Source organism: Triturus cristatus, chromosome 7, assembly GCF_964204655.1.
Source record: "Triturus cristatus chromosome 7, aTriCri1.1, whole genome shotgun sequence".
Lineage (NCBI taxonomy): Eukaryota > Metazoa > Chordata > Amphibia > Caudata > Salamandridae > Triturus > Triturus cristatus.
This window is the reverse complement of record NC_140590.1, coordinates 432,508,473-432,534,904: the sequence shown is the minus strand read 5'-3', so window position 1 is coordinate 432,534,904 and position 26,432 is coordinate 432,508,473.

Below are 26,432 nucleotides of genomic sequence, written 5' to 3'. Positions count from 1 at the left end.
TTGTAAGCAGAAGGTAGGACAAGCCCTGATGTGTGTGGCATGTCCTAATAGTGAATTACAGCCATTTTCGTTTTTCACTATTGTAAGGCTACCTGTTCTCCATAGGCCAGAATGGGCTGTTAGAATTGTTACATTCTATGATCCTAACAGACCCAGGGAGCATGGTAGAAATTCGAGTTTAGTATGCCTGAACTCAGAATAATAAAATACATCTTTTAGTAAAGTTTATTTTAATATTCTGTGTTTGCAAATACCACTTTTAGAAAGTTGGTATTTGTTTGCCCGACCATTTCAGCCCGCCTCTGCTATGATGTGTATCTGCCTGTCTGGTTGTGTGAGTGACAGGGCTGGGAAACCCAGAGGGGCAGGGCTAGGTAGCCTGGTGGTGAATAGGAAGATTGGCAGTCAGATGGGTGGGATGAGTACACCTGGGCTCTGAATAGGGTTGTGCTCTGCTACCACAATGCTGGCTCCACCTCCTGCGGAGCGGCTGATGTCTCTGCCCTGCACCCTGAATAGAAAGGCAGAGTCATGTCAACAGAGTGCTGTAGGAGGAGTACTGTCCCTGACCTGGGGGATTGGCCTGCAGTGGTTGCCTTGCTGCTGAAGGAGAGGAGAAAGACTACTAAAGACTTTGCTTCAACTTGTGCTTTAAAAAGATCTCCAAGGGCTTGAACTGAGCTTGCCCCCTGAACGAAGTCCCAGGACCAGTGGATTTCACCCCCAGCTCCACAGAGTCTTTTGGAAGTGCCTGCTGCTGTTGTTGGGTAATCTGAGGGACGGCGTGTCGCAAGGAGCTGGAAGCGCGACGCAAGGAAGAGAAGCGTGCCGCCGTCGGAGCTGTTGCCGTCGCATCTCGCAGAGAGTGTCGCCGCTGCAGCATCGCATCGAGCGGAAGCGTCTCGCATCATTCCGGAAGTGTCTCGCAACGCCGAAGGAGCGTGTCGCCGTTGCAGCCATCGTAGCTGTCGCATTGCACCGCATCGAGGAGGAAGCGTGTCGCCATCGCAGCCATCGTAGTAGTCGCATTGTACCGCATCCAGAAAAGCGCCTCGCATCCACGGAGAAGCGTGCCGCCATTGGAGCCGCTGTCGTCGCATCTCGCAGAAGGGGTGTTGCCGCTGCAGCATCGCATCGAGCGCAAGCGTCTCGCAACGTCGGAGAAGAGTGCCGCTGCCAAGGCCGCTGTCGTCGCATCTCGTCAAAGGTGATGCCACTGTAGCTGACACATCGAGTCGAGTCTTCTCGCAACATCGGAGAAGCGTAACGCATCTGGAAGATCCCTTCTTTATTTCTTTTGCACCAAGAACTTCAACGCATCTGCATCGCTGCAACACTTTCGTTGCCCTGCGTGTCGCATCTAAGGTACATTGACTTAAAGTGTCACATTTAAGAATTTAAGAGAAACTAAGCAATCTTCTACCAACTAAGCAACCGTATTGTGTATTTTTAATCGTTTAATGGTCTTGTGATAATCCTCTATAAAGAATCCTTATTTTTAATATAAATACCTGTGTGGTGTCTATTTGTAGTGTTGTCACTTGGTTACTGTATGTGTTCACAAATGCTTAACCTGTAACGCTCTGAGATAAGCCTTGTCTGCTCGCGCCAAGCTACCTAGAGGGTGAGCAGGGGTTGTTTTAGTAGTGTAACCCCTTTCCCTGACTAGAGGAATGGTTCCCTGCTTGTCACAAGTACCTACCTGTGCCAACCAGAGAACCCGGATTCTGACACCCTATAACTTTTCTTTCTTCTCTCCATGGTTATAGTTATTTATGGGCATAGCAACATTTCTCCTATTCAGCTTCATGTGAAGCATCCCAGTGTAGTCAGGGGGGAGCGTTAACATCAAAATGCAAAACTAAGTAATTCTTAAAAAATATGGTGTCTTGCTTTTCCTTCGTAACACCTGAGCAAGACTTGAATACTCTTTAAACTAGAACTCTACACCATTTAAAATACCAAAATACAACATACACAGAGCTCAGCACTCATTTACCAAGTAAAGGAAAATATTTATTGCAGCAAGTTTCCGTATATCCAATGGAAATAATGTACATATAAAATAAATGCATATAGGTAATGTAAATACACAAAAATAAAGGCATAGAAAGATGACTGCATTTACACAAGAATAAATGCATAGAAAGATAACTGCATGTATACAAGAATAAGGTATTTAGAACTTGGAAAAAATCACGACTGGGTAACCTGCTGACAGTCTATGCAGGGGCTCTTCAGCTGGGCAAGGGCTTAAGCATCCACTCCTAAAAGAGTTCCTGTCAAAATGCCAAAAGATCTCTGTCTTTATACTCTTTACTAACAAAGAAAGATGCCTCTATTAGCTGCCCCTCCCTTCATCTGCACTGTAGGTGCTGGCTGCACTCTGCGTCAATGTCACTCAACAGAGCTGGGCAGGCTCCAATGAGAGCAGAGGCAGAATTCTTCACTTTCTCATCCTTGGGCATTGTACTCAGTCCACACTTATCTGTTCTAGCAGCTTATTACCCCTGCTCAGTGAAGTGAAAAACATAAACATTTCTGTGTGTGCGCAAGTAACCTGGGGCCTGCCTGTGTTCGCAGCAGAAAGGCAGGGTCAGACAGACATAAGATGAACCCATCCTCACAAAATGTAATTAAAGCAACATGGAGTCAATTGTCTACACATGATCTCACAATATATATAAAGGCCTGTAGCATTACACCCCACTCCTTGACCACTGACTAATAATTAGCAAAATCTATAGGTATGAAAGCCATAGTTCTAGGATGAATCAAAGTTATAAAGATAGGCACACATTACATACAGCAACAAATAGATATCAAGATATAAAGTATAATGAAATGACACTTAAAATATAACGTATTTGCCCCAAATTAGGCAACCATCCAAATAACCAATCCCACCACCCATTGTCCACATCCTGCTTTACTCCTTTGACTAATTCATGCAAGGATTAAGATGCAAATGGATGGATGTGGAATTTTCAGACAATTTGAAAGAGCATAAACCTTCAAAGTCTGCACAGCCATGGTTATATTTTAAAAGCAAATAATCAATAGCAGCCCAATTTTGTAAAGCAGCTTTTCTTGTTTCTTGAACATCTAATAGTAATTCAGCTAAAGCAGTAGAAGTTTCACTTATATATTTCACTATTAAACATGCAAGTTTGTTTATTATCCTAGTATTGTACACAGTTTACTCAGGAACGTCTACTATGGATGTAGCTAGACTAATATATATTCAGTTTTGGATAACAAAGCAATTTCAGAATCACAGTCTTTAGACAATTGAAATGTGTCTTTAGCATAGGGAGAATGTAAAGCTGAATGCAAAGGAAACATCATAAGTCATAATCGTGTTAAGGCACATGGGGGCACATGCAGCAACCATTTTTGCGAGCGCAAACGGTGCGATTCGCAAAAATCGGCCGTTTGCGTCCGCAAAAAGGGCATTTGCGATGCATGAATGGTCAAGGCACTCTCAATTTGAGAATTTGCAATTAATTGCGAGTTCTCAAATTGTGATTGCATTTAAGGATTTGCAAATTGAGATTCCTTAAATGCAATGCATTAAAGTAAAATAATTAGGGATTTTGCTGATAGGGGGTGCAAATTACCATGAAGTTGAACTTCATGGTAATTTTCAAAAACTTTGAAAAATGCATGAAAGTGCATTTTTCAAAGTGGTAGGTTACATACACACATGTCCTTTGGACGTGTGTGCGCAACATTTGTACACAGATCGATTTCAGGGGTGCAACAGGGTGTCGTTTTGACACCCTTGCACCCTTGAAATTGCATTCTCAATTTGCGATTCTCTAATTAAGAATCGCAAATTGAGAACGTCCTCCCATTCATTCCTATGAATGAATGGGGAGGTATTCCTTAATTGCGACTCACAATTTGCGACTCGAAATTAAGAAATATTTAGAAATCGCTATTTTGTAAGCGATTTCTACATGCATAGGCTTTTGCGATTCCTTATTAGCGAATCCTTATTTTTCGCTAATAAGGAATCGCAAATGGCATTTTAGATGCAGGTGCTAGATGGTCCACTAGTCAGAATGTAGGAGTATGACATATCGCCATATGAAAAGAGCCATGCCTTTGATAATTTAACATGCATTTGATACTGGCGGTTGAGTCTCTTGGCTGTGGGCATCCCTGGACCGTCCGATTCTCCTCCAGCCACGCCAGAACACAGTCCAAATAGAGAAACATGCCATGCTATGATCCAAAAGAACAGAGAACAAACAAGTATTATTCATTCTCGCAAATAGCATTTATCAGCAGGCACATGTTCCCATTTCTCCACTCCAGGTCTCATTACAACAAGAATGTTGTCTTTTTCTGTAGCTATAATTTTGGTGGGTGCAGGGGGGCAATTGGGGGAGTTGATCCATACTTTGGCTCTTGGTTTCTTATCAGTGGAACCCAACCCTCTCTGTCCTTGTACAGTAAGAAGGGCTGCAGCAGTCCCCTTCCTAACATTTCCTCCTTAAACTGGCATGATGATAATCTGAACAACCCGATCTCCAGGTTGCACTACTAAATCAGTGTCTCCTCTGTTCAACAGTATCACTTTTATCTCTCCTTGGTAATTATAGTCTATTACCCCTCCCAAAACTTGGATGCCTTTTAAGGCAAGCCCAGAGTGAGGGGCAATCAATCCAAAATGTTCTGGGGGAATCTGAATTCCCACCTCTGTTTAAATTGAAGCTATATCTCTGGATGTCAGTCTGTGCATCTGCAAAGCATGTAAATCAAGACCTGCAGACTCTGGGGTAGCCCAATATGGTGCCACGGCTCTGGGAGTTGTCTCCCACTACAAGATAGCGTTAGTGGCCATGTGAGGCTGAATCTGCAAGGCTGGTGTCAACATTCTCACTAATGGAGTTTCTGCATTTGCCAAAGGCCTGTTGTTTGAAATTAACAATGGATCATGTAAGTTATCTCTCCAAATTTTTAATGACCCATCTGACAATTTTTTTAGAATCCACTTTTGATCTGCAATGGAATACCATGATACAAAACAGTTAAATTTGAAGTTTTTAAAGTATTCTGCTGGGTGGCACGTTTACATGGAAAGACTATCGAGAAGCCAGCGTAAGTATCAACTAATGTACATGCACACTGACAACCCCGACTAATTGGCATTGGCCCAATGTAGTAGGTCTGCCATATCTGTCCTGGCAGCTTTCCCCTACCTTACGGAACTCTCACCATCTGTGGGACCAGTCTGTGTTGCGAATGCTGATATATGGGGCATTGCATAGTTGCAGTTTTTCATCAAATCTAGGGGAATATGCATCCCTCTATTCTCTGCCCACCTGTTAGAGGCTTTCTCTCTGAGGTGCCCACATTTTTGATGTGCTCACATAGCCATTCCCACCAAATCAAAATCCTGTGTCACCACCTTGGCCTCTAAGATTTTGGCTTTTTCATCTGCAAAGGAATTACACCACTGTTCTAATGAGTCTGTTGGGCAGTGCGCATCTACTTGATATACAGTAACTGTGATTTGTGGCAACATTTTCCAGATCTCTTGCCACAACTCTTTACCCCACACCTCTTTTGAATGTATCAATTGCCACTTTTTGCAAGCAAATTAATACTTCATCTGGCTGTGCATTAGACATACATGCACTCCAATTCTCACTCAACCCAGCACAATGCATCCACTCATGAGTAAGCTGACTATATGGCACTAATTCCCATCCTAGTAATTCATTTGGAATCTTGGAACCTGCTTTATCTATTCTTGTTTTTCTGCCAAACATTCTGCCCCTTTCTCTTTGAATCCTGAGAGTGACGCCAAAATGTCTTGCTTTCTCTTCAGAATACCTGAGCAAGACTGCAAAACACAAGGACACAACATGAATTCTCTTTAAAATAGGACTCTACACCATTTAAAATACCAAAATACAACATAAACAGAGATCAACACTCAGTTACTCAGTTACTCAGTTACCAAGTAAAGAGAAATATTATATCAAATGGCAATAATGCACATATGAAAATCCACATAGTGAATGTATGTACACAAGAATAAATGAATAGAAAGACAACTGCATGTACATAAGAATACATGCATAGAAAGATAACTGCATGTACACAATAATAAGGTACTTAGAACTTGGAGTACATCACAAGCTTTCTGTTTTGCATCATCCATCATCATCAGCATTACTGGGGAACCCGTTGAAAGACTCAACAAAAGACCATGAGTTCTTCGTCATTTATACTCTTTACTAACACAGAGAGAGGTTATTCAACATGTGAAAGTGGTAAATCTACCCACTGGGTATTTGAAATATTGGGCTAAAATACCCTCTGTGGGTAGTGGGAGTGCTAGTTAGGTACTGCACAGTTGAGCCGGGCTCTCACATATGAAGCGGGGTGCATTTTTATTGCTGAAAAACGTCAGCCCAAGGACAGGTGACCATGCTAATTATTAGCAGAAGTTGTGTGGTGCCCAGGCATGCCTTTCACCAGTGCTCTTCTGCTTGGCCCCCTTCAGGGCTCTACAAGGCAGACACCTCAGCCTCTCAGTACCTGCTCTTCCTATGTTTCCAAGGGAGAGGCTACAACTGCTAGCTGGAAACCAGTCTCTCACGCACTTCAGGGGCCGTATTACAGAAAGTGCCCCAGCGCGCAATGGGTGTTTGCGCTCGCTTTGCGCACCCCCAAGGAACTGTGGTATTACAGAAGGGGCCGTAGACACTTGTGCGGCCCCTTCTACAATACATATAGCACTGGCACACTTGAAGCGCCAGCGCTATCTGCAGGGGGCGTCCCCTCATTTGCATGGTGGCGTGCCCTATGCAAATGAGGAAATCTCTGTGCCTTTGCGCCCGCACCCTATCACAGACGCAGAGGCAAAGAAGCCCTCAGGCTGCTCCATGACAGTGTGCCACCTAAAAGGTGGTGCACTGTCAGTGCAACCTCTGCTGGAGGGGGCAAAGGGGGTCCCATGGACCCCCCAGATATCCCCTTGCAGGCGGTTGGAGTCACTAACTGCACCCGTCTGCATGGGGATTTCTAATCCCCTTCAAAAGTGCAGACGGGTTGCGCCTGCACTGTGAAAACATGGAGCGGTTGTAAAGCAGCCGCTCCATTTTTCACCTGAATGCAGTGCCCCCAGGATTCACGGCTGTCCTGGGGACAGCACTTTCATCATAATAGGGCGCATTTTCATTGTTTACGCTGGGCGCACCTATTTAGAAGTGCGTCCGTCGCAAACAATGAAAATGCGCTTATTATCAAATGTGTTCCCAGGTGTGGCCATCGCTACATTAATTTCTGCATTAGAGACAATCCTGCTCTCATTTAGACCTTTTAACTAATTACCCTTTTATTTCTTGCCTTCAAGAAAGCATAAAAGATCAGCTGACAGAAGGAATTATTTTATGTACGGAAATGGTGCCAATCTACCCATTAAATAGCATGTGCATGTGATGCCTTTTTACTCCTGTGACAGTGTTACGAATTTGAAAAAAGAATAAAGCACAAATAATATTAATTCTTATATAGAGTTTACTAAAACTCCACCTAACAGTAAGTTATCTCAGCAGATTTCACATGCGTATCAAAGAAACATGTGACATAATAGATCAAAATTTATTTTTTACTGTTTTCACTGATTTTTGTTCTGCTCATTGTCATAGGCAGATTCTCTTGTTGACGTAAGGGAGCGAGTTGCGTGTGGACTTCTTTCATTCACCTGTCTTAAAAGTAGTAGTCCAGATGTATACACAACTCTCTGTACAGTTGTGGTTTCATTGTACTACACGTTCACATTGATTTGAGTGTCAGGATCAGTTTTTTAAAGATGTTGCTGATGTTGTAACATTTTTATGATGGGCTTTAACAGTACCTAAATTGAGACTGTTTTGCTATTTGCAGATGCAGTAGGAGAGCTGGGTGGGTCTCATACATATCACATGCAGCTCACCGCCCTATTGAACCCTAAAGCAATATTGACAAAGGCACAGATTTCATGTGAGAAGTAAACATAGACGTTAGATGTTAAACATCTCTGGAAGTGAGGGGCTGCCTAATAATATACACCACCAGCAACCTGTTAGGTGACTGTAAAGGTGGGAGGCAGCCTCTCAACAATCAATTGAAGCTGGCAAAGAACACGTTCATTTATTGATCTATGATTTTGAAAATAATGCACACTCATTTCAAATAAACCTTGCAAATACTGATATAACGTTGAATTTTTCAGCACCCAATTAAACTTATTTAAATGTTTCTGTAGCCATTTGTCTGTAGTGGAGTGCTCTGCTGGAACGTTTACCGTCATTAGAAGTTGTCATGGTGAAGTGAGGAAGTGCTTGGAGTATGTTACTATTAGGGCAATCATTCGTCAAAAACAAAGACTGAGGCCCCAATCACCATTCTGCTCTTCAAGTGAGCATCAAATCTAAAGGACTAGGGGACAGATTTACAAGACCCTTGCGCCACTTTTGCGTCACTTTTCCCATGTTAAAAGTGACGCAAAAGTGGCGCAATGGGCTTGTTAATCTGCCCCTTTGTGATCATATTGGCAGCCATATTTAGGGAAACACTCTTTGGGGAGGCGAAGCTAAGAGGTACTCTAAAATTGCCTCCACCTGTTAGAGCTGTGTGGGACATCACCAATGTTGGAGACTGTACACAATGCAGAAGGGCGGCATCTCATCTGACATAGCAACGAACCCATGAATGGCCACAACCCTGTATCGACGAACAGCGTCCTTGGAGCAGGAGATCGCATGGTGAATGAAACCACTTCCACATGTCTGGAAGAGACTGGAAACAAATTGCCATATTGTAGCTTTGACATTGTAAGGCGCTGCATATTAATATACACTGCACCACCAAGTTAGATGACACTCTAAATGTGAGAGGCAGCCTCAGAGCCATCAATTGAAGGTGGCAAAGAACATGTTAATTATTGTTTTCATCTGTGGCATTGAAAACAATGCATGCTCCTTTAAATTAAACCTTATCATGTATTGATATATGAAACTGAATATTTTACCACCTTACTCAAACTTATTAAGGGGCATATCAGCAAGGGCTTTAGCTCCGGTTTTTTGGCTATAAAAGCCAAAAAAGCGGAGATAAATCTATCGCCCTATCAACAAGAGGGTGCTAACATGCAAAATCGCATGTTAGCACCCTTTCTCCCTATGCCTCCCTTTGCATCTCTAATGAGATGCAAAGTGGGCGTTCCTTTCGAAAATAACTGGAGAAATGTCGCTAACCCACATTTCTCCAATTATCAATTGGCACGCTCACAAGCATAGCGATAAGAAAAGTAGCTCTAACCGCGGTTATCGCTACTTTCCTTACGCCTGCTTTTAGTTTGACTTAGCCATGATATTCAATGGAAGGTGGATATCATGGTTAAGTATGCCGTGCCCTATCAACAACGTAGCGCCAAACGTTGTGCGATTATCGCTGGAATCCCAGTGATAATTGCACATTTGGCAGCTAACTCGGGTATTTTTATCGCTCTGGAGATAAGAGTGGCTGATAGCGCGCTATCTCCGCGATAAAAACAAGCGATAGCCGGCAATAATTATCCTAGCGCTGAGTGCGCTTAGCGATAATTATCGCCTGTTGTTGATGATATGCCCCTTAGTTACTGCCATGACCATCTGTCTGCCTTTGGATGCTCTGCTGTATGTTGTGATGTGTTTAGTCGTCAGCAGTTGTAATGGACAAACGAGAAAGTGCTTGCTGCATGTTACAATTAAGCCAATCAGTCTAGTGTTTTAGAGAAGAGAAGTACCAGGGACCAAGGTATTCCACTGCAGCTGGCACTATCCACAGCCATTACATGATCTTCTCTGGGGTAAAGTAACAAGTTCAGGCAAACTGTGATGGAGTGCTGGTTGGATACAGGGACCAGGTTCATCATGTTGAAGAGTTATCTTCTCAAGTTCTTGTGAGGAACTGGTTTTGTGTTGGCAGGGGCAGCAAGAAAGTCATTTTCAGTGCAAGGAGCACGATGGATTTCATGGATGGTTACTGTCTTGGCGCAACAAGTCAGTTACAGCTGGTGCCTGCACTGGCAGTTGATGTGGGATGTAACTTTCAGAGTAAAGTGCAGGTATCACTGGAGCTTCACATTGGCGTTCACTGCGGCTCCTCGCAGTCGGTGTGAAGTACAGGTCCCACTTGCGCTTCATATTGGCAGCCTTTGCGGTTGATAGTTTCTTGACACAAAGAGGCCACTTCACAGTCATAAGGACCCAAAAAAATCTCTATCTTCACCTTGAGTTCAAGAGGAGTATACTCTGATGCCAGTAAAGGGTCCAGGACCTGGAGTGAACCTCTTGGGGCACAGGTTTCACTCCAGCAGAGGACAGCAGCAGGGCTCATTCAGGTCCCGGTGGTGCTCCTCAGCTGGGCAGTTGCAGGGAGGCCTCTAGAGGCTTGCTGTGTCCCTGTAGCTCAAACAGGAGGTCCTCTAACTGACCCTTGGAGTCACTTCTGGGGAGCCTGGGTTCAAGGCAAGCAGCCCCCACCGTCCTTCTTCAGACAGTAGGGCACCCCTTCTTCTGAATCTTTTACAGGTCCAGGAGTGTTCTGATAAGAGGTTCTGAAAGTGATGCTTTTAAACCTGGTGCCTTTGTGTAGAGGAATTTACAGGCCTACCCACAAAACTGGTTCTGGTCAGTTTTTTAGGTCTTACCCAGCGACGCAGCGCATGCGCTGCACGCCTTGGCGAGCTCTATTGTTGTCGGTTTCTTGGCCGAAGGGGGACAGGCCATGTGCACGTGTCGGACAGGACAGGTCATGTGCACGCATACGGCTCACACGTTCAGCACAACGCACGCTCAGCACAGCGCGCATGGCGCGCTTTCACTCTCACGGCGACAGCTTGTTTAAGTTTGTTTCCTGCCTCCTGCTCCTCACATGCTCTTGTATCAAAAGCATATGAAATATTCAGACATTGTTGTACATGAGGAACTAACAATTTTTCTAATGTAACTGAGTGTCACTGCTTCCCGGTGGCACGCTCGCCCGAATCTGACCCAATTAAACACAACAAAGAGCCCCTTACAAGTATCACAATCTTCCCTGGACCGTTGTGATGTGGAAACCCAGCAGGAGACATTGAATATTACTGTGCCATGAAGTTTAGTTCTAGTTACAGGCGTGTCCCCTCCCTTCATCCTCATGAGAACTAGGACTATCATTTTCGTAACACCCCTCTCGCACTGGAGACCGGGGTGAACACACAACATGACAGTCTTTGTTCTATGTACATACTTCAGAAACATCTACAAACAAAACAAACATTGGCCAATACAATGGTCTTGGTATGCTGGTGAAGCGATCGCGGTGGCTGACAGAGGGTATTTTTCTATTTCTTTATTTCTTTTTTTGCTTCTTTTCTTTCCTCCCCAGACTTCTGCTGCCTGTCCTGCTCTCTATTTCGCTCATACCCCTTCTCCCTCACACAGCCACTCTTCTCCCAATCGGCGCACAGCCTATATGCATCCTCTACCACCCCAGACGTTCACTGCCTGATCCTGCTCTCTGTTTCGCTCGCACCCCCTTCTCCCTCACACAGCCTCTCTTCTCCCACTCGCTGCACAGCCTATATGCAGTGTCCCGAGCACGCATTGTTTCCAGTATATGTCAATGCTTTAAACATCACCCTGTAATGCAGCCATATTGACGTACTTACAATGAACTTTCTGAAGGAAAGCTGCTATGGGGGCACTTTCAACACACATCAGATTCCTTGAATCATTTAAAACAGGCTACATTCCCAAGCTTTCAGGTCTATCCTGATGAACGCCCTTTATGCCCTAATAATTGACCATATGCCCATTTTCCAGGATCACAAAGACCCATTGTTTCTCTGTTAAATGTGTATACCAGTAAAGCTCCTCCTCCTTTAACCCTTTCTTTGTTTTATTAACGAGGGTGACCTCCCACAACACCCCTCTTCTCTGTTTTCCTCACTCGAGCATTCTTTATACCGCTGAGTTTATTCTTTTACCATTCTCCTTCAAATATGTTTTTTTCTTTACCCTTTGCCCCAACTTATACTCTACCTATACGCTACATTTGCCTATTTACCCCTAACTGTAGCCTAGTATGCAGGCTGCTACTTCTATCCTACTACTGCTACCTATACCTTAGTACCGACATCCCTGCCTGTAAGTTAGTATCCTCCCCACTTCTACTCTAGTACCTTTACACTAATAACACATGTGCGTTTCTTGGGTTTAGTAGTCTTTTCCTCTTTTTCTGCTCTTTCATAGCATTTCCGAATGCTCAATAAACAAGCATTTGCAATGCAATAGATCTCGCATTTGTGGGAGCTTGATCTATTGGCGTTGTAATTGGCAATGCTTTTTATTTACCTATTTTGAAAACCTGGAAACGGTTAATAAATATGCACTTTGTACTTATAGTCATTGCTTACGAGAAGCAAGGCTGGCAGTAACTGTGCCTGTTTTACTGCCAGCCGTGCTTCTTGTGAGCAAGGACTATAAGCACAAAGTACGTGTTTCCGCACCGCTTGTAGGTTTTCAAAACACATAAATAAAAGGCAGTGCCATTTACAATGCCAATAGCTCAAGCTCTCGCGAATGAGAGACCTATTGCATTGCAAATGCTTGTTCCCCTTCCCCTGGGTTCAGATCCAAACGGTAGAGAGGGACAAAGGCAAGGGCAGGGCTGGTGTCAGGTTCCTTTGTGTGTGCAGCTGACAGGGTCCTATGAAGTTTAATCAATGCACAACTCTCACCAAACATTCTGTCAAGATGATGCTCTACCTCCACACCATAGTGGAGAGTGGAGATGCAGTTGTGTGCCTCCTGCTTTCAATTCTAAAAACACCTCAATACCTCAGCACCCCAACACCAGGTTAGTAACTCGCACCTTGGTCTTTCAGACCAGTGCCAGGAGGGGCACAATAAGGAAGCATGCCACCCATTGTGTGGGTGAGGGCTTTCCGTCCTGAAAACTCAAGTACCTTTTGATATTTTCTACACCCCACAGAGTTTCTAAATTATCAGCTAGGAGGACCTTTTTGTAATCATTTAGTAATAAATAAGTATACATTCCTAACATGGAATGTTAGGAACATGGGACATGTTTTCAAAAGCTTTAAAATACACAGTTACCTGAAAACGGAGGGGGTTACACAATTTCCCTCCAGGAAAATCCCCTGATTGCAGTGGAAGGGTGCAACTGTTTGCTACAGAGTTCTCAGAATATGCCAAGGAAATATTGATCTGGGATAGAACTTAGTTCTTCTTTGTGCCCATTAAGGTGGGCATCAATCAATCAATCAATCATGTAATTTGTAAAGCGCACTACATACCCGTAAGGGTTTCAAGGCGCTGGGGGGGTGCTGTTGCTACTGGTCGAAGAGTCAGGTCTTGAGTTGTTCGTAGGTAGAGGGGGAGGGTGTTCCAGGTCCTGGCGGCGCGGTGGGAGAAGGACCTGCCTCCGGAAGTTGTTCTACGGATGCATGGGACCGTGGCCAGGGCGTGGTCAGCAGAGCGGAGTTTCCTGTTGGGTACGTAGGAGGAGAGAAGACTGTTGAGATAGGCTGGTCCAGTCTTGTGGAGTGCCCTGTGTGTGTGGATCAGGAGCTTGAAGGAGATTCTCCTGTCGACGGAGAGCCAGTGCAGGTTCCTCAGGTGGGGGGTGATGTGGTCTCGGCACGGGACGTCGAGGATCAGGCGTGCAGAGGCATTCTGGATTCTCTGCAGTCTGTTGATGAGCTTGGACGAGGCTCCGGCGTAGAGGGCGTTTCCGTAGTCGAGTCTGCTGCTGACTAGGGCCTGGGTGACTGTTTTCCTCGTGTTTGTCAGGATCCATCTGTAGATCTTGCGGAGCATGCGGAGGGTGTTGAAGCAGGTGGAGGAGACTGCGTTGACTTGTTTGGTCATGGTGAGTTTTGAGTCGAGGATGATTCCCATGTTGCGTGCGTGGTCGGTGGGGGCCGGGGGGGTCCCCAGTGATGCGGGACCACCATGAGTCGTCCCATGCTGAGGGGTTGGACCCGAGGATGAGGATCTCCGTCTTGTCTGAGTTCAGCTTAAGTCGGCATTCCTTCATCCAGTCTGCGATTGCCTTCATTACCTGGTGGAGGTTGGATTTGGCGGTGTGAGGTTCCTTGGTGAGGGAGAGATCGAAACTTACTTATTGGACAGTGGTATGCTATTTGAGGGTGATGGCGCTCCAAGGGTAAATTCACTCCCTATCTGGATTAGAAATACTGAGTGTTTTGATGGTGCTGAAAGGTGGGGAGAACCACTAGCCTTCCCAGGTTAAATGAAACAACAGCCACATTTTTCAATACAAAAAGACAAAAGCCCCAGCACACATTTGATATAACAAGATGACAGCTTTCGCAATCATATGTCATAAAGTACAGAACATCTTGAAATATATTTTCTATTGTCCTTTATTCTTCTTTTTTTGGATCCTTAGATTTCATTATTCTAATACAGGTTACAAGCCACACAGGCAATAAGCTAACGCATGTTTCTTCGCCAGAGGGGGATTACCCCGCGACTTTTTCAAGGCTAAATAAAAAAGTGTAAAAATGCATAATCAGTAAGCACGTTAATTGCGAAACAAATAGTAAGATAAAATAATACAAAACTCAGACCCAAGATCCCGAAATATTAGACATGGTGCGTGAAACTGAAAAAACCAAAAAGCAAAAAGTGAAAGGTATAGAAACCTGACACTATCAGTAGAGGGACAACATATACAATGTGGCGTGATAAGGGTGTGTGTGTAAGTGAGAATCACATCATACTGTGTGTTTACAGTCCCAATCTCCTTATGCAACTTCCATTTTACTAAAGGCAGACCATGAGGAACAACTCGTGATTGAAGAGGTTCGTGCATCACTAGAGTAAGCGTGCCAAAGGACAAACCTCCTGCGTTCAGTGTAAAGTTCTTTCTAAAAAAAATAAACAAGGAAAGGCAGCATTTAAAAGGACATCGCTAAGGGAATCCATATTGCAAGTTATTATCAACAAATTAGTAATAGTGATTAGCTGTATAAATACATACTTTAGGTGTGGTGATAATTCCAACCCACACGCTCTTTGGGTAAATAGTTAGGCCTCAGAGTCAAAATCCAGAACCCCAATCTGGTCTGGTGTCTGTCAAGATAAGAAAAGATGTGGAAAAGGGACCTAATACTGTTGTTGAGTAGAACCTGGTTCGAGGAAAAGAAAGATCCCTGTCATTTTAAATTTGTTGGAAATACGTCCTAATATTAACTAAAAACTAGGTTTGCAGTTGAAAGGAAAAAGGATCAAAGTGGACGGTAAAGGACCTCAAACGGAAATAGCGCAATCGTTAGAAAACCATAGTCAAAGAGTGAGAAGACAAACAGCAATATAACACCTGAAACAAAGAGGGGTAGTAAGTGTAAGGCGGCCGAGACCAAAATGTAGTCCCTCCGCTCAGCATTAAATTAATATAACATGGGAACGCGCTAACAAGGGTAAGAATATCGTCGAGTGCATAAATATAGTCAGTGCTGATATTAGGAAAAATCCCCTTAATTAAGAGTAAGAGAGAAACACTAAGTACAGCCTAAATTTAACAATGCCGTCTGTCAGAAAAATGAGGAAATGGGGGGGCTGAGAATCGATAGAATCCTTCCCTTCTAGTTAAGTATACTGCTGTAGTATACATGAATATAAGTCGCCCCTAGTTAACGAAACACGTGTTGGCTTATTACCTGTGTGGCTTGTAACCTGTATTAGAATACTGAAATCTAAGGATCCAAAAAAGAAGAATAAAGGACAATAGAAAATATATTTCAAGGTTTCCTGTACTTTATGACATAGGATTGCGAAAGCTGTCATCTCGTTATATCAAATGTGTGCTGGGGCTTTTGTCTTCTTGGTGAGGGAGAGGATCAGCTGCGTGTCGTCGGCGTAGGAGATTATGTTGAGGTCGTGCTGTCGGGCGATGCATGCTAGTGGTGCCATGTAGACGTTGAACAGTGCCGGGCTGAGGGAAGATCCTTGAGGGACGCCGCAGATGATCTCGGAGGCCTCGGACCGGAACGGGGGGAGGTGGACTCTCTGAGTTCTGCCGGAGAAGAAGGAGGTGGTCCAGTCCAAGGCCTTCTCCCGGATCCCTGCGTCTTGGAGTTGCGTGCGTAGTGTGCGGTGGCAGACGGTGTCGAAGGCGGCGGAGAGATCCAGGAGGATGAGGGCCGCCGTCTCGCCGTTGTCTAGAAGGATCCTGATGTCGTCTGTGGCGGAGATGAGGGCGGTCTCGGTGCGGAGGTTGCTGCGGAATCCTGATTGGGAAGGGTCCAGGATGTTGTTGTCTTCGAGGTGACGGGTGAGCTGGGTGTTAACTATCTTCTCGATGACCTTTGCTGGGAACGGAAGCAGGGAGATGGGTCGGAAGTTCTTGAGGTCGCTCGGATCCGCCTTGGGTTTCTTCAGTAGGGCGTTGATCTCTGCGTGCTTCCAGTTCTCAGGGAAGGTGGCGATCTCTAAGGAGAGGTTGATGATTTTGTGCAGGTGGGGTGCGATGGAATTGATGGCTTTGTTGAAAATGTGGTGTGGGAGAGGGTCGGACCGTGATCCGGAGAGGATTGTGCCATGGTCTTGGTTGTGTCCTCGATGCTCACGTTGGCCCATGTTGTCAGGGTGTCGTGGGCGGTGGGGTGCGGTGGGTTCGCTGCGGCGAGGTCTGCAGGGGTCATCCGGGGTTTGAAACTGTCATGGATGTCGGTGATTTTCCGGTGAAAGAAGGTGGCGAGGGAGTCGCACAGGGCTTGCGATAGTGGGATGTTGTTGGCGCTGGGGTTGGAAAATTCCTTCACGATGGTGAAGAGCTCCTTGCTGTTGTGTGCGTTGTTGTCAAGGCGGTCTGTGAAGGAGGCCCTTTTGGTGGTCCTGATGAGGTGGTGGTGGTTGCAGATGGCGTCTTTGTGGGCAGCGCGGCTGTCTGGCGTCTTGTCGCTGTGCCATATGCTCTCCAATTTCCGGCAGGTGCGCTCTGAGTTGAGGAGTTCCGGGGTGAACCAGCTGACTCTTTTGCTGGTGTCTCTGTTGGTGGGTTTTTTCAGCAGGGCTACTGTGTTGGCGCAGTCGTTCATCCAGCGTTTGAGGGTGAGTGCACCCTCATCGTGGTTGTTGGGGTTAGTCGGAGGGTTGAGTGCGAGGCTTGTCTGTAGTTGTTCTTCAGTGACTTTGCCCCAGCAGCGGCGGGGGGGTCTGTAGGGTGCGGTGGTGTGTGAGGGGTTTTTGGAAGGAGAAGTGGATGCAGTGGTGGTCTGTCCAGGTGAGCTTGGAGGCGTGGCTGAATGTGACGTGGGGGCTTGAGGAGAAGATGGCATCTAGCGTGTGGCCGGCGATGTGGGTCGGCGTCGTGACGAGCTGTTTCAGTCCGAGGTTGGCGAGGTTGTCGATCAGGGTGGAGGAGTTGTTGTCGTTGTTGTTCTCCAGATGATAGTTCAGGTCTCCAAGGCGGATGTAGTCGGTGGAGGTCGGCGCGTGCGTGCTGATGAGGTCGGCGATGGAGTCGCAGAATTGAGGCCAGGGTCCTGGTGGTCTGTAGACGAGGGTGCCTCTTAGGGTGGTCTTGGGGTCCGTAAAGATCTAGAAGTGCATGTGTTCAGCGGTGCTGAGGGTGTTATTCGTGTTTGTTGAGACCCTGATGGTGTTTTTGTGGACGATGGCGATTCCTTCTCCGGCCCTATTGGTGCGGTCTCTGCGGGTGATCTTGTACCCGTCTGGGATGGCTATGGCGATGTCTGGCGAGGAGGCTTCATTCATCCAGGTCTCGGTCAGGAAGGCGACGTCCGGTGATGTGGTGTCGAATAGGTCCCAGAGTTCGACAGCAGGCAAGGTATGTGGGTGGCACCCATTGTTGTTGCCCGCAAAAAGTCTGGCGAAATTAGGCTTTGCGTAGACTTGCGCGCCTTGAACAAAAATATAATTGTGGATTGCCACCCACTGCCTAAGATTCATGAGTTATTGGCGAATCTGGGAGGGGCCAAATGGTTTTCTCTCATAGACTTAAGGTCAGCTTACCATCAAGTCGCTTTGACGACATATTCACAAGAATTAACAACATTCGTGACCCCCTTCGGGGCATACACATTTTTACGACTTCCATTCGGCCTAGCTTTGGCTGGAAGCGTATTCCAGAAGCTGATGGATACACTGTTTCACGAGGTTAAAGGTGTTAAAGCATATTTGGACCATATTTTAATATTTGCTGAATCATCAAAGGAACATAATGAGATTTTGAAACAAGTACTTTCGATTTTGAAATTTAGGGAAATGACTGTACGGACCGACAAATGTAAGTTTGCAGTCCAAGAACTGGAATACTTAGGGCACACGGTATCTAAACACGGGATTAAACCTACGTTTTCTGTCATTAGGGCAATTGAGGATGCTAAACCACCTTCTGATAAGGACGCTTTAAGGTCATTCCTAGGGTTCGCCGAGTATTATGCTAGGTTTGTTCCTTACTACGCTCAGGTGGTTGAGCCATTAGGCATGCTCCTTAGGAAAGGTCAAAGTTTTAACTGGACTATGGATATAGACAAAGTATTTGGGGAAGTTAAAAAGATTATCGTGTCTGCACAAACTTTACATGTGTTTAGGGATAACTGCACATCTATCATAACAGTAGACGCAAGTGTTTCAGGTCTCGGTGCTATTCTCAGTCAAAGAGTCAAAGGTCACAAACAGACCGTGGCCTTCGCCTCGAGATCGCTCAATCATTCGAACAACAGTACAGTACCATAGAAAGAGAGGCTTTGGCATGTGTGTGGGCAGTGCATAAATTTAAAATGTATATTTGGGGACGAAAGTTTGAGCTGGTGACCAATAACAAACCCTTAATTTATATTTTCAATAGAGTAAACTCTTCCAATATGTCTGCCAGGTTGGTGAGGTTAGTTTCCAAGCTAAAAGTGATCAATTTTGATGTAAAACACATTCAGGGCGGAAAGAATTTCCGTGCGGACTGCCTTTCAAGGTTATCCATGCATAAAGATGATGATGAGGATATTTCTACAGAAGACATTGAGTGTGTGGCGGTTGTGGATGCAGTTAATGAATATGATACGGTATTGTCGGAAAAGGATTGGAAATCAGCTTGTGAGGGTGATGTAGTTCTGCAAAAAGTAATGGATTATACCACTCATTGTTGGCCTGAGACAAGATGTTTAAATGGTGATTTACGTGTGTTTGCTCAAGTTTCTGAAGAACTTTCGGTGGAGAACAATATCATCCGCAGGGGGGACAAATTTGTTCCTCCATTAAGTTTGCGTTCTTTAATTGTGGACAAAGCACATCAGGGACATTGGGGAGTCACTAAAACTATTATTAAAATAAAGCAACACTACTGGTGTCCTTCTTTGGACACTCAGGTTAGGAAGACAATTGATAAGTGTCCAGAATGTCTTTTATCAGATAAGCATTGGCATACAGTGAAGGTTCCATTACACCCCACAGAGTTTCCACATGCTCCATGGGAGAAGATTGGTCTCGATTTTTCGGGTTCTTATTCCATACTGGATCAGGATAGTAAATATATTATCTTAGTTTTTGACTACTTCTCCAATTGGATTTACTATGATTTTGTGGAAACTCCCGATACTGAGTCAACTATATCGTTTTTGAGTAAAGTATTCTATTTAGAAGGTTCACCTAAAGTTATTGTTATGGATAACGGTACACATTTTGTATCAGAGAAGATGTGTACATTTTTAAAAGAGTTAGACATTAAACAACTTAAAGTTTCTTTGTATTCCCCATCATTGAATGGTTTGGTAGAAAGAGGAAATAAAGTGATCAAAGAAGGGATACAAACAGCTTTGGCTTCCAATCTCAAGGTAGTAGAGTTTATTAAATAAAAAGTTTGGAGCTATAACACTTCACCACACTGTACCACAGGGGTTTCACCTTTTACTTTGTTGAGAGGGAGAGAGGCACATACTGTTTTATTTCCAACATGGCTACGAGATATATCTGGTGAGAATAAGGTCAACTTTAAGGAAGTAACCGAAAGAGTAAATGCCAAACAGATTCAAATGAAAATTAATTTTGATAACAAATTCAGTTCTCCTAGTAAGAATGTCCGGGTGTGAGACTGGGTTTTAATCAAAAAAGTAAGGCAAGGGGAATCAAAATTCTTAGATCCAGTTCAAGTACTCAAGGTCAGTAAGGGAGCTGCTTTTATTGAAAAGAAAGGTTGGTGGAACAAGAGACTACTTGTCAAGGTATCTCCACAACAAGTGGAAATTATGCAGAATAGACGAGGAGAGATAGAAGATCTTGATTGGGGCCCTTGGTTAGATTCAGTAAAGAAAGATGCTGAATCACCCCTATCACCATCTACTTCCTCTACATATTCTGTTTCAGGTGATCATGTTTCTTCAGATGGAACTTCGAATTCTCACAATGTAAATGCAAGTTCTTCTTGGGGTCGTGCTATTAAGACTCCAAGGAAATTTGATGGTTTTATTAGATATTAAGTTTTTTATATATGACTATGTATTTTTATTATTAGACATGCTCTGTAATTTCTTGTCTTCCATTTCTGTGTAAGGGGGAAGGTGGTGTAGTGGTAAGTTGACATTGCACGAGTATCGCGTGATGCCTGTCGAATATGTGTGTACTTTGTATTGGTTTGAAAAATGTGGCTCACGCATGGAGGGTTCGCTCAGTGGAGGTTCGAACGTTGTTAGTTAGTTGCCGTTCGTGCTTCTATCTGGACAGATGCTCCGTGCGTTGGGTGGAGTTATTTCCTAATAAACTCCTTTCTCAAGATTACTTTGGAGTTCCTGTTATTTCCTCTACACTCTGTCAAGATCGCTGGAGCAGGCAGTGACTTATAAATAGGAGCAGGGGCTCGGCGGAAGGCGAAGGACTGCCTAAGGCTCGGAGAGGGCCATGACGTCACACATGCGAAGGGGCCAGCAATGCCATTACTCCCTTTGTTGATGCAACCGCGCCGGTCGCCTACTGCACCAGACTAGCAAACATACCAGACACGGTTCAGACAGGAGTTCACAATTTTCGAACTCTAAAATGGCACAAGTATGGTTTAATTTGGTGTTCTCGCTTAAAATTGCCTCTGCTTAATTATCAGTCAATGGAAAAAAAAATTGTTTTCAAAACCACCCACTTTTTTGTTTGAAACTGTTGGCAGGTATGGTTTGGGTCTTAAAAAACTCAGTCAAAACAACCTGTCCCCGCATTTACAGAGGAGCGCAGACATGACAACAATATCTCTGTGTCACAAATGATCGGTTTTCTTTACACCGTCATCTGGCGAGAAGCCGACATGACACAGCAAAAACAGGGGGCGGTGAAAACCCTCAAACATATGCAGTGTCGCCTCCAAGTCATGAATGCCAGTCAATGTAAAGGCAGAGGGAGTACAGCTCACTGAGATGTCATTGTATGAAGTAGTACAGGGCTATATCACAGTACAATAATTAGGTCCAATAGCATAAGAAGTAAATGTGGGAAGGGTTCTGGTAACCAAAAGGAGACATGCGCAGGTTAGTATCCTTTTAAGTGTCATATCCGTTTAATTCTACTGTGATAACATGGATTTAAAGATTGTAGTGTAGTACTAAATGTGTGAATGTGATTTATTAGTACAGTTGCCCTAAATGACGAGTTACTGGTCCGTTTAATAAGGGTAAGCAGCACCATACAGACACCAGTTATTGTTCAGTCCTATTATGATGGCTGGGGACGAGGCCCAATACAAAGTGGAGCTTGCAGGTTAGACCATCTCCTAACTAGGCTATAGACTTGTAGATTTGGCATAAAATTCATCATCTGCTCGTTAATTTGCAGATTGTAATCATTTTTTTTTGTTTCTGGATCAAACCGTTCAAAAGTTAGTAAAAAAACACAGTGTTGCATTGCGTCACATAAGTGGTCTTTTCTTGCAGCATAATTTACTCAACCCTGCTGCATAATTTGGCCCTGCCAAACCTCCTAATAACAGAAATGTACAAGTATGAAATGGACATCGTTTGACTATGCCCAGCTTCTCCGTTGACCTGTGAAATTTTAGAGGGTGGCCCCATTAAACTGAATAATCTCCCTTGAGCGGTTGGTACCCATTTGCAAAGCGAGGGACCCAATAAAAGCCTTTTGCTTTCGAGAGGGTGGATGTGATTGAAAAAGGTCAAAACTAACCAAACGATCTGTGACAAGCATACTCCTGGAGTAAAGTGAGTAGAAAAAGTGATCAAGCAGGTTTTCAATTAATAACTCACCACGGGCCATATTATCAAGAATGGCTGAACATTGGCAATTTCCTGCTGCTAAAGCGGCGATAAGGGGCTTGATAATATGCCCTAGAAAATTCCAATAGAAGCCCAGGTTCTGGTGTCAAGGACATCAAACATGGGCTTCTATTGGAATTCTCTAGGGCATATTATCAAGCCCCTTATCGCCGCTTTAGCGGCAGTTTCCTGACGCTAAAGCAGCGATAATGTTTGCGCCGTTCTTGATAATAAAGCCCCACATAGCTTAAATTGTTCCAAAAGAATAATATCGCAAATGAATAGTAGGGCGATTTAAACAAAGAAAAGGGCAGCACTTAAACCAGAAGATCACTATAAGGGCATAAATACACAGCATTTCTGAGAAGTCCATCAAAATTAAAAGATGATCCATATATTAAAGCAAACAGAACAATTGATGGACAGAATGCAGAACAATGTCGTACATTCACCCCAGTACAGAGATCTGGGCCTAAATCCATTGTTTTTTTTGCTCCCCATGCCATTCAAGTTTGAACTCAGCCATATGCAAATCAGTCTTGACCCTGTGCCCAATGGGAACAGTCCAGCCCGAACTGCCATCTCCTTGTGTTTGCTTTTTTCGCCCTAAGTTGGCAGGGTATGCCCAGACGTGGGTCCCTTGCTCACTTTGCCACTGGATTTAAGCTAGCCTGGCTGATGAAGGGTGTTACCCAGAAACCGGTCCAGGATGCTTCTTTCCGGTTCAGGGAAGGTTTGGCAGTTCGGGCAGGACTGTTCCAATGAGGCACAGGGTCAGGACTGATTTGCATATAGCTGGGTCTGAACTGAGGTAGTAAAGTGAGCTAAAGAATGATGATGGATTCAACCCAGATCTGTGACTGGGGGTGGTTGTCTGAAGAGTTTCAGTGCTCCGTGCTTCATCTCCTTGTGTTTGCTTTCATCCATATTGTTAGATCTGGGGGTCTCTAGCTGGCAGAGGTAGGTACCACTGTCCAAATAGGGACCCTTACTTCTAGTCAGGGTAAGGGAGATACACTCTTTAGATAACCCCTGCTCACCCCCTTGGTAGCTTGGCACGAGCAGACAGGCTTATCAAAGGCAATGTGTAAAGTATTCGTACCAACACTCACAGTAACACAGTGAAAACACCACAAATGGAATCCACACCAGCGTAGATAAATAAAGTACTTTTATATAAACTACACAAGACCAAAACAAAAAAAATCCAACATATACAGTTCAAGAATATGGCTTCAAAAGAGTTCTTAGCTTAGCGACAAAATAATCCTCATTAGTGTCGATTTTAGCCAACAGTACCTGGTGATGCGATAAAAGTTCCTAGCGGCGCTCAGGCGTTGAAAAACAAGAAACAGCGTCAGTCCTGAGACCCTGGGGAGGCGATGCGACAACCCCGCAGCACGCAGCGGGCGTGTGCGATGAATTCGGCCTGTATGGGGAGTGAGGCGATACTTGTATGGATTCCAAGGCGTAGCTTCTCCAGTAGAAATTTACTTGCAAAGGCACGATGCGACGATCTTCGATGTTTCTGCGACGATGTTTGCAGCGATGAAATACGGCCCGCTAAGGAGCGGTGCGACGATCTTCGATGGCTCTGCGACGATCTTCGCAGCAACGAAATGCGGCCCGCTAACGAGCGGTGCGACGATCTCACTCAGCGGCAGCAGGCTCTACGACGATACTCGCAGCGAGGGGAATCTACCCGCTCCGGGGGCGATGCGATCCGAAGATGAACGCGGCATTGACGTTGCAGCTGCGACAGGCGCTGCGACGATCTTCGCAGCGATGGAAATGTTCTCGCTAAGCCGGCGGTGCGTGAAAAAGTTACAGATCTTTTACTTCTTTTCTCTTGGTCAGTTTCCCAACAGCAGGCACCACTTCCAGAGGCCCCACAATTGGATCAAGCACTCTAGGAAGGGCAGAACTCACACAGCAGAGTTCAGGGGGAAGCTGGGGGTGAAGTCCTTTTGTTCCTGGGACTTCTTAACAGGAGGCCAGCTCTACTCAGGCTCTTGGAGATTCCTTCAAGCCAGGGGACACAGCACACAGCAAAGTCCTTCCCCTCTCCTTGGCAGCAAAGCAACTGCAGGTCAGCCTTACAGTAGGTCAGTCCTTCTTCTTCAGTCTTTCAGCTTTCTCCTTGGAAGATGTTCCTTCTTGATTCCAGGATGATCTAATTTTCTGTAGTCTGGGCCCCAATACTTATACCCCAAAATCCATTGTCCTCTGAAGGCAGAGGGGCCTTGGCCTAGTCAGAACCAGTTCTGGCCAGTCCTGGAGCACTCTGTTTACTTGGTTTCTTCTTTCCTTTAAGAGAGAGGGGCAGGGTCGTCAGCCGCCCAGCAGAGGGTGGAGCCAGCATTGTGGAAGGCAGGCACAGCCCTATTCAGGCCCTGGTGCTACTCCTCTCACCCATCTACAAGGGAATTTCCCTATTCAGCCCTGGGCTGACTCATTCAGCCTCTGGGAGCCACCCCTGTCCCTGTCACTCACAAACCAGACAGTCAATTCACAAACATGCTAAGGCACGCAGAAAGGGCAGAAAAGGAAACAGCCACTTTCTAAAAGTGCTGTTTTCACACAAAGGATTTAAAAAACATCTTTCCTAAAAGATGTGTTATTAAATTCTGAGTTTAGGGATACCAGACGTTAATTTTCCATCTTGCTCCTAAGGGAAGATATGCAGGTAAACATTATACTCAGCATTCCCCATTATAGACTATGGGCAAGATAGCCTTTCAATAGTGAAAAACGAAAATGGCTGTAATTCACTACCAGAGCAAGTCACCTACACCAATACATGCTCTACCGTTCACATACACTGCACCCTGCCCAGGGGGGTACCTAGAGCCTTCCATAGGGGTGTTAAATGTATACAAAAAGGGAAGGGTTAGGCCTGGCCAGTGTGGACACTGGTCAGGTCAGCATGACAGTTAGCAACTGCACTCAGGCACTGTGGTGGCAGGCCTGTGACACTATTTTAGGGCTACTCCTGTGGGTGGCACAATCAGTGCTGCAGGCCCACTAGTAGCATTTGAATCACCAGCCCTGGCACACAGTGCACTTTACTAGGGGCTAACAGGTGAAACAAATATACCAATCATGGATAACCAATGAATATAACAAATTACCTAGGGAGCACTTGCACTTTGACACTGATCAGCAGTGTTAAAGTGCCCAAAGCATCTAAACCAGCAAAAACGAAATCCAGCACAGCATCAAAAATACAGGAGATAGAGGCAAAAAGTCAGGGGAAACCACGCCAAAGATGCCAGGTCTAACACATATATTAAGGCAGTACGAGATACATGTGTTCATCAAGACAAGAAGAGTGTAACCATTGTATATACACCAGTTCATTATACATAAACTGTATTCTGTTAGACACCGATAACAAGAGACATGATGCAATTATTAGAAGGTAGGTGTATTATATATATTGGAGTCAAGCAATGTAGGAGTAGGGTGGTTGACTTCATAAGAGACACTCCTATGTGTCTGTGCTGTTCACTTGTGGGACTTATTGGATACAACTCGGTTAATAAACTTAGTTAAGTGTGAACTTAGTTCACAACAGTTTCTCAACAATATTGTTTTTAACTTGTAAATCTTCATCAATTTTGCGACCGTGCTCTGCATATTCTTGCAATTTCCAAATCTATGTGTAAGTAATGTGTCCTTTTCTCCCTCTCAACAAATAACAAGCAATGGCATAGCCAATAGGTCTCGCCTTTGTGACCGTATAAGTGTTTAGCCATGCAACAGTTTCTGTTGTTGCACCAAGGATATTGTGCTGGATAACTAAACACTTAAAAGGTCCCAAAGGAGAGACCTATTGGCTGGCCAATGCTTGTTTCATATGGTGGGTGTTATGCACCAAAAAGTTATAGATGCTCTTCTAATGTTGGAGGAGGCAGGCAGGGCTGATCTCTTGATGCCGGGGGACCTGCAGCAGGCATGGGTACCCCGTGAGGCGAGGCCATAGAGTAGGTCGGGGGGGTGTCTGTATTACCTGGCTTGCCTCCCATGCTGAAACAAAAGCATGGCCAAAAGACTGCTGGAAGGATGGGAGGGGTTTCGGGTGCGAGCAAGTCAGGCTGAACCTTTAGGGCAGATATGCCATGAAGTGCTGCCTCTTGTAGGA